The sequence below is a fragment of the Pseudophryne corroboree genome, chromosome 6 (assembly GCF_028390025.1).
Source record: "Pseudophryne corroboree isolate aPseCor3 chromosome 6, aPseCor3.hap2, whole genome shotgun sequence".
In the NCBI taxonomy this organism is placed as follows: Eukaryota; Metazoa; Chordata; class Amphibia; order Anura; family Myobatrachidae; genus Pseudophryne; species Pseudophryne corroboree.
This window is the reverse complement of record NC_086449.1, coordinates 253,131,806-253,142,244: the sequence shown is the minus strand read 5'-3', so window position 1 is coordinate 253,142,244 and position 10,439 is coordinate 253,131,806. Positions and strand designations below refer to the sequence as shown.

Sequence of the window (10,439 nt, the reverse complement as noted above, 5' to 3'; positions counted from 1 at the left end):
GACAAGTGTATGGCCACATTAAGCATAATACCAATAAGGAGCCCTCAGAGCAACGATAACACATAGGTCTGGATACTAATCCCGTATCCTATGTGTTATTGGGCGACAGTGGTCCTTTTTCAGCCGATAAAAACGGGCTAGGATTGTATAGCCCGATAATGACCATCGGTCAAAAATCAGCCCGTTTCTATTGGCTAAGAATGTAGCGCAGTTAATTGGATATACCCCAAAGACATTTAGGAAGACAAAAGGTTAAATCTCTCCTATCTAAGGTTGAAAATAAAAAGATAACAAACACAGTGAGATCGTATTTAGATATCATAAACATAAAAATGTCTCTCCTGGTGATGATAGACTCAACATGTACAAGAAACTAAAATACACATTGTGCACAAGATTACACAAACATATCATCAGGCAAATTCCTGTTTCTAGGCTTCAGAAGCCATCTTTATTACTGTATGTTTGCTGCTGCTGTTCCGTGTATTATTACTACACAAGAATGATTCTTCTTAAAATGAAATTAAATTGCACCGGATCCATTTTATACTTCAAGTTACATTAAATTAGGATTGTGACCAACGTGATAAGTAGGTGTATAATTAAAGCATGCAATTAATTACTGATAGTCCCCAACATCCAGGGATAATCATATACACTGCTCAAAAAAATAAAAGGAACACTAAAATAACACATCCTAGATCTGAATGAATGAAATATTCTTATTAAATACTTTGTTCTTTACATAGTTGAATGTGCTGACAACAAAATCACACAAAACTTATCAATGGAAATCAAATTTATTAACCCATGGTGGTCTGGATTTGGAGTCACACTCAAAATTAAAGTGGAAAAACACACTACAGGCCGATCTAACTTTGATGTAATGTCCATAAAACAAGTCAAAATGAGGATCAGTAGTGTGTGTGGAGTCCACAGCGTTTCAGGGTGTCTTTCGGCAGCCGAGTTTCCAGAGTACCCAGCAACCAGCGTGTTTCTTTGCAGTGCAGTCAACAGTGTCTTCAAACACCGCTCAGTGACCTTTACCATCGTTCACAAGTCCTTCCTTCAGCAGTATCTTTAAACATCGCTCACCAGTTCTTTATACAACAGTGTCTCTAAACATCGCTCACCAGTTCTTCATACAACAGTGTCTTTAAACATCGCTCACAAATTCTTCAGTCTTTCACCATCGCTCACAAGTTCTTCATTCAACAGTGTCTTTAAACATCGCTCACAAATTCTTCAGTGTCTTTCACCATCGCTCACAAGTTCTTCATTCAACAGTGTCCTTAAACATCGTTCACAAGTTCTTCATTTAACAGTGTCTTTAAACATCGCTCACAAGTTCTTCATTTAACAGTGTCTTTAAACATCGCTCACAAATTCTTCAGTGTCTTTCACCATCATCGCTCACAAGTTCTTCATTCAACAGTGTCTTTAAACATCACTCACAAATTCTTCAGTGTCTTTCACCATCATCGCTCACAAGTTCTTCATTCAACAGTGTCTTTAAACATCGCTCACAAATTATTCAGTGTCTTTCACCATCGCTCACATGTTCTTCATTCAAAAGTGTCTTTAAACATCGCTCACAAATTCTTCATTTAACAGCGTCTTTAAACATTGCTCACAAGTTCTTCAATCATCTAGTGTCTTTTACCATTGCTCTCAAGTTCTTCATTTGTTTTTGTCTTTTCACCATCATTCACAAGTTCTCCATTCGTCAATGTTTCTCAACATCGCTCACAGGTTCTTCATTTGTGTCTGTAGACATTGCTCACTAACTCTTCAGTAACCTTGGACATTGCCCACAACTTCACTTCTGTTTATGTGTCGCTGTATTGCTCCCTTCCCATAATAAAGTCCTTCAGCATTTTACACCAAATCTAACTGTCAGAGTCCTGTATGAGGAAAACCTATATCTGGCCATCTCTGCTCCGACCCAGCTCTGGTTCCACTTCCCGATCATCGGAAGAACCCCCGAGTTCACAACACCCCCAACCTAGGTCAGTGACACATGGGTTAATAAATTTGATTTCCATTGATCATTTTTGTGTGATTTTGTTGTCAGCACATTCAACTATGTAAAGAACCAAGTATTTAATAAGAATATTTCATTCATTCAGATCTAGGATGTGTTATTTTAGTGTTCCCTTTATTTTTTGGAGCAGTGTATGTTAAGGCTATATCCCTGGAAATGTTATTCCCTGGAAAAATCCCTATTATTGTTTATTCACCAACTACCTTATAAACTTCTTTTTTGCTGAATGTTAGATGAAATTCACATTATTTAGTCGTATTCTCTGCTTAAAAAAAAAAAAGAAGTAAAATTGCTGTTAATTCTATTATTTGAAATGCCCAAAATGTAAGTTAGAATCATGTCCATTACATAATACCAGGGACTGCAGGGGCCCAGGAAGGAACAGCTGTCATTTTAGATGTTCGGTTTTGCAACAAGAGGGGTGAGGTGTGTGGATGCTAATTACCTGGGCTTGTTTGGGAGGCCGGAGCCTTCCCCCACTCCCACCCCCCATCACACTTCTTACCCCTCAGCAACAGCTGCCTAGTCCATACCCCAGCAGATGCTGCTCTGTGCTGGGCTGCAGTGATTCCAAGGAGGCAGCTGCTGAGCATGATGTGCAGATGGAGTGATCAGTCTGATCAAACTATCCCCCACCACCATCACCACCCCGATCTACCCCTGGCTTAGGAGCACGTATTTATATATATATATATATATATATATATATATAAATCTCCAAATAGACAGCACTCCCAGCAAGTACATACAAATGGTGCCTTCCGTTAGGGTACTGTGCAGGGAACTCCAACAATAGCATACATACGGCGGCACTCCAATAAATCACGCTGACACCGGCAAGTGCTTTAACGTTTCGAGGGTTTATTCCCTCGTCATCAGGATAAAATACAGTGTACAAACTTACTTCTTAAATCCCCTCACCACACCGCGTGCAAGGCGCCCGGATCCGGAAGCTGGTAGGCGTCGCCCTCATGTGACGTCATCCTCCACTTCCCGTCTCCATGGCAACCACAATACAATAACAAACATGCTGTGAAAATAAAAGAGCATCATAAGGTCACAGAATGGATGACTACTTACATCATATGTATACATAATGATCATGTAGGATTTAGAGGAGCATTCAATCCACATTTTCTACTTTTTCTACAGGTATTAAACTGTTTACAGGCCCAATGAAAGACATCGTAATAATCCTGTATATATCACAAAAAACAATGTAGGCCCAAATTTTCATTAAGGCCTCTTGGTGATAAAGTGCCCAACCTGTGGATCCACCTTGATTCACAGCGTAAGAGGGTCAGAGATCTATCTCCTCCCCTGCTCTATACACTCCCTAAGATTCACAAGGGATACAGTGACCCACCTGGTAGACCTATCATCTCGGCCAGGGGGTCACTGTTCCAACCGATTTCAACATATCTTGATTGCCTTATACAACCATGTATCATGAACCATCCTATGTATACACAAGATACCACCTCTTTTTTGAAAAAATTATATGCTGTAGAAAATATACCAACTAACAGTTTCTTATGCAGCATAGATGTATCTAATTTGTATACTGTGATCCCTAATAATGAAGGTTTACGTGCTGTCAGTGATTTAATTCAGTCCAATCCACTGTATACAGGACCAAGCACTGATTTGATCACTGAGCTTTTAGAAATGATATTGACAAAAAACTATTTTCTGCATGATGGCCAGTTCTATCTTCAAACATCTGGCTGTGCGATGGGGTCCAATGTGGCCCCATCGTACGCCAATGCGTATATGTTTAGGGCAGAACAAGACATTTTTTTCAACAGACCTGAGATATGTGATAAAATCAAATTTTATGCCAGGTATATTGATGACCTGTTCCTAATATGTACAGGTTCAGAGGAGGAATTTAATAGTTTTATCTGCACACACAATAATTCGGATAGCCCCCTTAAATTTACATTTTCTATAGATAGCAGGTCAGTACATTTTTTGGATGTGTTAGTATAATTGGAGGGTGGTCATATTAGCACAAAATTATATAGTAAACCCACTGACCGCAACACCTTACTTCATGCTGCAAGCTTTCATCCAAAACCATTAAAATATGGTCTGCCGTATTCACAATTCTTGCGTGCAAGACGCATATGTAGTGATCATAATGTAGCTATCTCAAATATTGACCATATGATTGAGAAATTTGTGCAGCGGGGGTATGACTTACACAAGCTGACACAATCAAAAAACAGGGCATTGGCCATACCACGTGATCAACTCCTTACATCAAAAAATAGAAGGGTAGAATCTACACGCATCCCCTGGGTCAATCATTATAATGCTAGGAGTAGTGATATTAACAAAATTGCCAAAAATTTATGGCCCATTGTAAGTAGTGATAAGAACTTAAATTTGAAAGATCAGACTCTGATGCCCTGTTACACCCGCGGCAAAAACATCCGCGATTGGGTGGTGAAAACGGACATCACTACGGTCAAGAATGATAGTGTCCAACACCGTTTTCTAGCTAGAAAGAATGGATGCTATAAATGTTTGAATTGCACCACTTGTCGCTCGATGGTTGCGGGCGATTCTTTTATGCATCCACATAGTGGCAAAAAGTACTTAATTAGACATCGGGTGACATGTACTACTAATTACATAGTATACATGATCACATGCCCTTGTGGATTAAGCTATGTGGGCAAAACTGATAGGACATTGCGGGAACGAATGGCCACACATAGATTGTCAATTAGAAATGCCATCGAAAAGGGCTGTAGCGATCAGCCAGTCTCTAGGCATTTTATGAGTGCTGGTCATAATTTATCTGCCCTTAGATACAGGATTATAGATCATATTCCCCCTAGGCTTAGGGGAGGAGATAGATCTCTGGCCCTCTTACGCTGTGAATCAAGGTGGATCCACAGGTTGGGCACTTTATCACCAAGAGGCTTATTGAAAATTTGGGCCTACATTGTTTTTTGTGATATATACAGGATTATTACGATGTCTTTCATTGGGCCTGTAAACAGTTTAATACCTGTAGAAAATGTAGAAAATGTGGATTGAATGCTCCTCTAAATCCTACATGATCATTATGTATACATATGATGTAAGTAGTCATCTATTCTGTGACCTTATGATGCTCTTTTATTTTCACAGCATGTTTGTTATTGTATTGTGGTTGCCATGGAGACGGGAAGTGGAGGATGACGTCACATGAGGGCGACGCCTACCAGCTTCCGGATCCGGGCGCCTTGCACGCGGTGTGGTGAGGGGATTTAAGAAGTAAGTTTGTACACTGTATTTTATCCTGATGACGAGGGAATAAACCCTCGAAACGTTGAAGCACTTGCCGGTGTCAGCGTGATTTATTGGAGTGCCGCCGTATGTATGCTATATATATATATATATATATATATATATATATATAGCAGGGAGAGGGGGAGTATGGGGTCTCCAGGATCAGTACCTGGGTCTGGCCCTACTCTCTATCTGCAGCAGAGTGTCCCTGAAAAGCATTATACAATGTAATGGTTATGGAAAATGATGACAAAATAGGAATATCACTTCCACTGTTTCATTTTATGAGTAAATTCTCAGACATTAGGAAAACATTAGACATTAGGCCTTATATAGTATCATGATAGTCCCCAGTCCGTGTACTAACTAGAGTATGTTGAAGGAAGTGTTTATGCATTTTGTTATGAAACGTGAATTGTGTGGTTTATATCCAGCATGTCTGCCATTCATTTACACGAAGCTTCTGAATGTGTTAAAGCAACAATAAGTGTTCCATTCTTAATGTCATTTCCATTCCTTCTAAATGCTTTGGGCATGACCTGTACAGTGCTGGCATTCCGGGGCTGCAGGCTGAATCCCTCTTCTGTTCATTTATAGATTCTTGGAATGCTTAGTACAGAGTGGGAGCACTTCAAAATGAAAAAGTTCTATACTGCGCTATAGGAACCAATGTAGAAAGTTTGTTTGATTCAGTTGAGTATAAACTGATCATAAGAACATTCTACAAAGACAAGGCACATGAACATTGTGATCATTCATCTTGTATTACTAATAAGTAAAATTATGGTATGCAACATGTTTATGCAGTTTAATGATGCCTTATGTATGAGTAATATTATGACAACTACACAAAACTAACATTAAATACAGTAGATATCTGAGGATATAACTGAGCATTGCTACTGTAAGCATATGCAAATGACAAAGATGCTTCTTGAAACAAAACAGGTGTACTGCTTACATGTGCAGCTTGCATCCGTATGCCCCGACACCGGTCCGAGCCATTGATCGACAGACATCGATAATCGGCAATCCATCTGGAAATCAGGAAAAAAATGAATGTTAAAAATCCCTGACTCCCCGATCCTGATATTTTTTGGGTACACGTACTTTGCATTTGTGACTCCTTGTACTTGTTAAAAAGAGGAATATGTGGTGCAGTGCAGTAAGGATGCCCAGTTGCAAGCACTTTTTTTCCCTGCAGTTATACGTATATTAAAGAGAAAAAGCATGTTTATGAGTTACATGGAAACATAATATTTGATGGCAGATAAGAACCACTTGGCCCATCTAGTGTGCCCCGTTAGGGTATTAAGGTTAGGGTATTAGGGTTAGGGTAAAGGTTTAAGAATAGGAATTATGAGGTTTAGGCTTTAGATTCTGGATTTACTGGGATTGTACCCCAGTGTCCCAGAAATTGTGGTGTAGGGTAGGTGGTTGAGTTATCTGGTAGTTAGTGGGGTGCAGTGTTTATGGGAAGCAGATGAGTAATATAGTGGTCAGAAGAGTCAGGGAACAAGTCCCCAGGCTACAGCAGCAGTGGGAAGAGTATTGGACAGATAGTCATGGCCAGGTCACCAAGGTCCAGCTAGGGAGAGTTTCCAGGATGTATTGCAGAAGTCATAGGGAAAATACATAAAACAATTAGAAGTGTAGCAAGTATTTTCACCTTGCAATGTCCAAACACGGTGTCCAGCATATGGAGAAATCAGATATTTGAATTGGAGGGAACCAAAGTGCAGTTTCCACAAAGTACTTTTACAGCAGATGTCAGGTTGACTGTCATCCTATGGTTTTATTCCTGTTTAACTCCTGTATAACTCTAATAATGCCTAAAATGTAATAATACTTTAAAAATAATACTCACTTTAAATTTAAAAAAGAAAACACAGCAGCCCATACCAGCTGCAGCCTACACACTAATTAATAAATAGTGGTACAGACATCTGTATTGAATGATTGCACCCCCAATATCATGTTCCCACTACAAGGCTAGCAATAAAATTCTACAGCAAATAGTACCTGAGTAGCATCCCATTTATCTAGGAATTAACAAGAAGCCATACCTTAAATCAGATTAGATTTTGTAGATGGTAATTAATTCCAATTTACCTAAAATAATAGTCAAGAAAGAACGTCTGCTTCAATAGAATGTGTCTGGTGCAATAGTATTTTACTTACAGCTAAGAATAAAAGATCAGTCAATGCCAGCTGTAGATAGAGCTGGTACTAACTCCCATATAACTCTTAATGCTTTAAATGTAATAACACAGAAAATAAATTATTGTACCCCACCCCCAATACTGTCTTCCCACTATCAGCCTAACAATAAAATTCTACATCAAACAAATAGTGCCTGAGTAGCATTCCATTTATTTAGGAATTAACAAAAAGTCATGCCTTCAATCAGTCTGCAGTTTGCAAATTGTAATTAATGTCTATTTACCAAACATAATATTCAACTAAGCACTTCTGCTCCAATAACGTGTCTGGTGCAATAATATTTTACCTGTGGCTAAAATAATATTCAAATTGATGATTATTGTGAATCTTCACCCTGCACACATCTATAGGCTAGATTAAGATTACTCATTCCGCGCTACATAAAATATAAAATACAAATGAAGGGTGTTGGCACCTTATATATAAGAATGTTCCCTAATATCATCTTAAACAAATAAAACTTGTTTTGACGTTTGCATGATTTCTCAAAATTTCATAATTATTAATGCAAGATATAACGTTGTAAATGTAATAATTTTTTGAGCAGATAACAGTTCTTAAGTGTGTGTTGCGGTTTCCATCGTTATTTCCATCAGTGTATGACGTGTTACACTGGTCGCTGGCCACTGCATCAAATATGAAACGTACGTAAGATGTAGAAACCAGCGAGTGTCTAAAATGTTGTCAAGGTGATCCATTGAAGAAAAGAAAGATTAATTACAAGCGTGGAAAACCACCCGCTCGCATATTAAGGACTTACCCCCTTGGTATCTGCACAGATGTTTTTTTATAAAACATTACATTTTCAAACTTTTTATTTTGCATTTATAATTAGGACATTTTCAGACATCACTTAATGTCTTAGCAGAATATCTTTTCTATGATTCTAATATAAGATATACTTTTATATAATAAGGACCCTACATCCCCATTGGGATATGTGCTCCGTATTCTTATCCAAGGAAATTCTAGTTACTCTTTATCTCGAATGGGAGCAAAACTAACCGGGAACCTCTAATCAGAGGATCCCTCACCCCATAAGATACAGAATGCAACTGTGCTAAAACACACTTGCCCCCCTCCCAAATATTTAAGAGGCACCAACAAAATACTGGGGCGCAGTGCAGCCATCATCTACAGTTTAATATGAGCAGTGTCAGGATGGTGAAAATCCCCTTTTCAGCTGCTCCACCTCCTCCCTCCCCAGAGCCCTTCTCGGTCTGCCTCCAGGGCCCTACTCCCCTGCACCCAGCTCCAACCCCTACAGTGTGTGGCTAGTTACTGTGCCTTTCTCACCTCCAACTTCATATGTTCCTCCCCTCTTTCGCCACAGCTCCCCTTGTCCTCCCACCCCCTGACCTTTCCCCATTATCAACCAGAGTGAGCTGAAAATGTACCTTGTAAAGTCTCATCACCTTCCATACACAGCCTCAGCCAGGGTGTGCGCTATGAGTGGATCCTGTCTCTTTGTCTTCTATATAAAGTCACTCACACGTTCCAGTCATGTTGTTGGATCATATTTAATTTACACATTTTGTCGGAAAACACCATAAAAAACCAGGATACCCTTATAATGTAAGTATCCCATGAAAGTATTACAGGGATTCTGTAGCAGATATCAAAGAATTCTGGTGCGCTTTCCCTGTTTCCCATCTCTATCAGCAGGTAAGTAGTGTGGTGGGTAAGTTCAGATGCCCTTGAGGGGGCGACATTTAATGAAATAGGAGCTCCAAAATGTAGTTATATCTTTCCCCGCGCACCCCCCCCCCCCCCCACCCCCACCCACAACTAGAAAGGTTGTGGTGGCCCTGATGTTTTACATTAACTCTGCATTACAGCTATATATTTTCTGCAAAAATAAACCTACTAACAAGAAAGTTAACGATTTTCTGGCCATGAATAATCAGGAGTAAATATTCATGAGGACTAATGAACATCTTAGAGTAGCGTAGCATAAGCGTGTTCAGTGTACTACTATGATATCAGCACGCTGCCAACTTTCAACGTTTCATTGAACGATGTCATTATTGTAGGAGAATTTCAGCCCACATCAAGTGCTAGATTAAATAATTCACAAACTATATTAACATGTGATACAAGCATGGAATACTGTATGCATAGCTGGCAACAGACCTAATTTACGTTAGCTTCCTGATGAATAGGATCCCGGCGGTCAATATACCGACGCCGGGATTCCGAGGGAGGACAGAAACTCTGCGTCACTATACCGACACCAAACAGGAAGCAGACACCCCGATCGTCCTGATAGCGGGACACACTGCTGTCCTGCCATGGGGGTGTGTGTGTGTTAGGTTTCGGCTGCAGAAGGGGAGTTAGGGTTAGGCTGCAGCGCCGGGAAGGTTAGGGTTAGGCACTGGGGAGGGAGAGTTAGGCACATAGAAGGGGAGTTTAGGGTTAGGCACCAAGCGGAGAGGGTAAAATTCAGGCAGCAGGAAAGGGAGGTTTAGGGTTAGGCACCAAGCGGGCAGGATTAGGGTTAGGCACCACCCAGGAAGGTTAGGGTTAGGCACCCACAAGGGAGGGTTAGGGTAGGGAAAGGGTGAGGGTTAGGGGGCTTCCTGGGGGCTGTCGGGATTTTGATGGATGGGATGCCGCTGTCGGTATACTGACCACCGGCATCCCGTCCATCGGCAAATCATACTGATCCCGTTGGACAGTCTCAATCAAAATGGTTATGATGTGGGCGAATCAAAATGAGAAAAATGCAGGTAAGTGGAGCAAGGATGCTGGCACAGGGGTGAATTCTGTGAGTATTGAAGCAAGGTTACAAAAGGATATGCGGTTTATATGGGTACAAGGCTGCATATGATAGGCACAAAGCTTCAAATCTGTGCACAGGCCGCACAGCACAGTCTAAACTGTATAA

General features: G+C 40.3%; 1 long non-coding RNA gene across 2 annotated transcripts in view; it reads right to left on the bottom strand.

The window, feature by feature from the left end:
* Positions 1-2,893: 2,893 nt before the first annotated feature.
* Positions 2,894-10,439, bottom strand: part of LOC134935164 (uncharacterized) — an 87,138-nt gene continuing 79,592 nt past the window's right edge. The window contains exons 3-4 of one of the 2 annotated variants that reach the window (XR_010179953.1): positions 6,291-6,366; positions 2,894-3,074 (exon numbers count right to left, since the gene is read on the bottom strand). This is a non-coding gene — a long non-coding RNA (uncharacterized LOC134935164). Of the gene's footprint in view, positions 3,075-6,150; positions 6,367-10,439 lie in introns of those variants that run through there. The other variant, XR_010179952.1, reaches the window with a different exon arrangement.